Genomic DNA, 5,323 nt, shown 5'->3' on the forward strand with positions numbered 1-5,323 from the left:
TATCACGTCACCTCAGTATATCTCCTTATAACAGTATATCACCTCAACCCAACATATCTCTATATAACAGTGTATCACGTCACCTCAGTATATCTCTATATAACAGTATATCACCTCAACCCAACATATCTCTCTATAACAGTATATCACGTCACCTCAGTATATCTCTATATAACAGTATATCACCTCAACCCAACATATCTCTATAACAGTATATCACCTCAACCCAGTATATCTCTATATAACAGTATATCACCTCAACCCAGTATATCTCTATATAACAGTATATCACCTCAACCCAACATATCTCTAGATAGCAGTATATTACCTCAACCCAACATGTCTCTCTATAACAGTATATTACCTCAACCCAGTATATCTCTATATAACAGTATATCACCTCAACCTAGTATATCTCTATATAACAGTATATCACCTCAACCCAACATATCTCTAGATAGCAGTATATTATCTCAACACAACATATCTCTATAGCAGTATATCACTTCAACCCAGCATATCTCTATATAACAGTATATCACCTCAACCCAGCATATCTCTATATAACTATATATCACTCTAACCCAGCATACCTCTATAATAGTATATCACTTCAACCCAGCATATCTCTATAACAGTATATCACCGCAACTCAGTATATCTCTATAATAGTATATCACCTCAACCCAACACATCTCTATATAACAGTGTATCACGTCACCTCAGTATATCTCTATATAACAGTATATCACCTCAACCCAGTATATCTCTATATAACAGTATATCACCTCAACCCAGTATATCTCTATATAACAGTATATCACCTCAACCCAACATATCTCTAGATAGCAGTATATTACCTCAACCCAACATGTCTCTCTATAACAGTATATCACCTCAACCCAGTATATCTCTATATAACAGTATATCACCTCAACCCAGTATATCTCTATATAACAGTATATCTCCTCAACCCAACATATCTCTATATAACAGTATATCACCTCAACCCAACATATCTCTATAACAGTATATCACCTCAACCCAGTATATCTCTATATAACAGTATATCACCTCAACCCAGTATATCTCTATATAACAGTATATCACCTCAACCCAGTATATCTCTATATAACAGTATATCACCTCAACCCAACATATCTCTAGATAGCAGTATATTACATCAACCCAACATGTCTCTATATAACAGTATATCACCTCAACCCAGCATATCTCTATAATAGTATATCACCTCAACCCAGCATATCTCTATATACCTATATATCACCTCAACCCAGCATCTTCAAGATTACCATGTGTGCACTTTGTGCATCATTTGATTAGGTGTGCTTCTTATTATTTGGGCTTTAAAACTGAATTTGTTGCAAAATTGGTTTGTGTAGGGCAAAGTCTACAGCTAACAAATTTTTGATTATAATTAAAATAATCCACTTATTATAACTATTTTGAATAAGCGGATTGAATCATTTTCTTACTTTTTCACACAGTGGCTGTGGTTGGCAATTGGTATTTAGGACCTAAGAGAGAGAGAAATGAAGACAACAGAGTGGGAAGTGATATAAAGAGAGGAGATGGGGAGGAGGAGCAGTGGGTAAAGAAAAGGAGGATATAAGAGGGAGAAAGGGAAAGGGTTGGAAGGGATGAGAAAGAAAAAGGTGGGAAGTAGAAGGAAAAGGGACACAGAGAGGTGGTCGAATGAAGAAAGATGACCAGTATAACCAGTGTCTTTTGCTGTAATGATGTAGTTATTTGTAGCACAATAAAATCCATGCTAGTGCAAAATCATTACAGGTACCTGAGTCCAATGTCATTTTTGATGATTAATTGCCATAGCAAGGGAGTGATTCGGATGGCAACCTCTGTGACAAACTGCCAGGCTCTTTGCTACGCATCCACTGTTTTTAGAATACGAAATAGGCAAAACTGTTTGAATTCTCGCCACTCTTGCTTTGCAACAGCAGTAGAGAGAAAAGCGACGCTATTTATCTTTTTATAGAGTATGGGTGTTTAGGCCTACTAGTTCTAGTTCTACAAGGTCCTATGCACTGAAAGCTAGAACATTTATACAGAAGTAAAGCTATTTTATCAACTTTAATGGCACTGTATAACGTTATGTTTTGCAAAGAATGTGACTAAAAGCTAACAGCCATCAAATCAAACAAAAAACTTCTAGATGAAAAGACGTTTTTGCCAATGTAATGTTGAACAGGCAAGAACTTCCAGGTTCAACTCATTAATGACATTCCATAAGAGACTGTGTAACCTTTGTTATGATTCCATATTGTGGTTCTTCAAGAGACTGAAGATGATTAAATGTTTCAACTTTGTGGCATTTATTCCTACTTGGTAAAATTGAATCCTGAGTGCATTTAATTTTTAATCAAACTTGCATTCAAATTATTCTTGTAGGAGTTGTCCATTCTAGCAAAAAGTCAAACATTAGCTTTAGTTTTTATAACTTGAATGTTAAAAGTTTATTTCAAACCTATGGATGTACGAACACTGATACTTTGTAAAATTCATGATTGCTCTCTATAACAAATTACAGAGCATTTTATTTAAACGAATACAAACCTATATAATTATGGGAGTTATGTTTTCCTGGTTTATTCTGGAGCAGCTACTTCAAATTTATTACGCATATGCGTATGTTGGCAATACTCTGAATTAATTGTAGTTTTGTGATTGGCCAATAATGATAACACGGCACCAATATTTTTTGCTCAATACTAGTGCAGCAGCTATATGTACATTATATTAAGGTATCAGTTATTTAGAATATCTGTCTATACACAGAGAAATTTTCATTCAATTTACTACCATTAAAACTAGGAGTGTAACACTTTCATTTACATTGTAAGACAGTTTGAGGCTACATGTACAACATACATGTAGCTAAATAATAAACTTTATTTTTAGGTAAAGGCTGTTTCTAGCCAAGCAAGACAGCTTAAAGGTTGACTTGCAACAAAATTCACATTACAGTTATTTGGTATCAGAAGGTTCACTATGTATTACTCTGCTGTGTTGTAGGTGCAAAATATGTGGAAATGTGATCACAAGCTCTTAAAAGCTAAAAAACAAACAGCTACTCGCAAACATCACGAAAACGCCGTAAGTTGGAATCTTTTTATTTTGATGATGTTCTCAACTCAAAGTGGTTATTGTTTTGACATGACGATATTATCACGTGAAATAACAATAAAAGGTCAATAAAAAGCTCAATATAATACGTCTCATAGCACTAGTTCATGACATACACTTTGAGTTCTATCGGAAAGCTTGTATCAAATATAAATGCTCGCTACTTTACTGTTTCATTTCAGCTTGGTCTAATTATCTAGTCATAATCTGATCATGTGGCCGATACTTCCTGCCATATGGCTCGAACAATTTCTACAGCATTTTTCAACCTTCACAGGTAACAGGCTCCTCATTTTTGTCAGAGGATGATATGCACTCCTTCGAGCTAAGGTTAGGAAATTAAACGAATTTTTACGGTTGGTTTTGAGATATCAGTGCTCAAAGGGACAGCATTACAATGATGATGAATAAACGCGTATGGATAATAGACATGGTTTTATTGGATGCGTGAAATATATTTGGAAAAATATTTCGACGAATGAGGTTGCATGAAAGTGTAAACAGAAGCCATCGTGTTCAACTACATCCCATTAGAGCCCCTTTAGAGAGGGATTCCAACCTACTGTGTTTTTGTGATAACTACGATTAACTGTTCGTTTTTGAGCTTTTAAGACCTTGTAATCACATTTTCACAACTTTGCACCTACAACACAGCAGAGTAAGACATGGTGAGTCTTGGATACCAAATAACTGTAAATTGAATTTTGTTGCAAGTCAACCTTTAAGAGGTGGCTGCAAGTTTTGAGAAGTTTTATGAAACTGCATATTTTTGTTTATCTTCTACTGAATTTAGCATTACCTTGTTTGTTCAGCTTTTGTGTTAGAATACATTCAAATACTTGCTGCCTCCGCAACAACTCAGATTGGGACACAATTTAAAAATCTGGACACATCATGTTTGTAGATCAGCTCAAATTTTAAAAGTTTTGATGCTTATTTTAATATTATTTAAAACATGTTAAAATAAACATGAGAATATTATACAATAGGTTATAAGTGTTACAAGTGACTACAATAAACCACAACTCCTTAACGATATGCAGACTAAAGAAATTCTTCAGTAATAATAGAAATTGTTATGTGAAAATATCTAATATAAAGAGTTTCAAGACTGTTAGTGTCCTCATATCTATTATTTATAAGAATGTCCCTCACAAGTGTGCTGATGGTAAATTAAAGTACATGTAAAGTTATTTGTTTAGTAATCATTTCAGTATATCAATCGGCTTGGGAATATTTCGAAGTGAGAAGCATTTGATTATTATCCATTTTCTGTCCTATCCTTGTAGGTACCTCATAGTGTTATTTCTAGAAAAACTTGTCAAAGAAATAAATTCTTGGCTAAATTATGTAGTAGTTGTCATGCCTTGATTATCTTATCCAAACATCACTTAATTTGGCATAACAATATCAGTTGGAGTTGCTTACACCTGAATTTTTTATATGATTTTATGAAAATTCTATTATCAAGTTGATGGACTATAAGAATAAACAGTGAGAAAATTTTTGATTCATTTACTAAACATTTGAAGCGGATGACTATTAAACATTAGTTTAAAGTAGCGTTCCTATAGATCCAACAAGCTATATCAAGATAGGTTGTAACAAGTTGTTTTCTCCTGGTGATGGAGAAAGTGAAAAAAGGTACAACTCCCAATTTCGACAAAAAGGTTAGTAGTGACTGAGAAATTCAAAGCATTGTTATATTTACTTGTGTGAAATCACTAAGCAACTTCAAGCCAATATTGAATTACTCTAAAAAGCTATGATTTTGAATAGGAAGTTGTCTTCTATTATCCTTAAAGATAACGATCCGACTATGTGTATGTCTCTTCACCGGAATAACTATATCATGACAGACCTATACAGTTAAATATACAGGCATACATCAAGCTGTGCTCTAATAGCTATGCAGGAAGTTATGGTAAGTTATGGTCCACTATTAAAAAGCATGTAAACTTTTCGTTTACCAAACTGCATGCTCATTGATCAACCTCCCTTTACTGTCTCATCATCATCTTGAACACTGATTGGGTCAATATGTTTGACAGATTCAAGCAAATAATTTATTCTGTTTTTTAACAAAAATTGGTTCAACATCTGATCTGTTCCTATTTAAACAAATTCAGGATGATTTTTAGGAGTGACCTTGAAACTT

This window comes from Watersipora subatra, chromosome 1 (assembly GCF_963576615.1).
Source record: "Watersipora subatra chromosome 1, tzWatSuba1.1, whole genome shotgun sequence".
Taxonomy (NCBI): Eukaryota; Metazoa; Bryozoa; class Gymnolaemata; order Cheilostomatida; family Watersiporidae; genus Watersipora; species Watersipora subatra.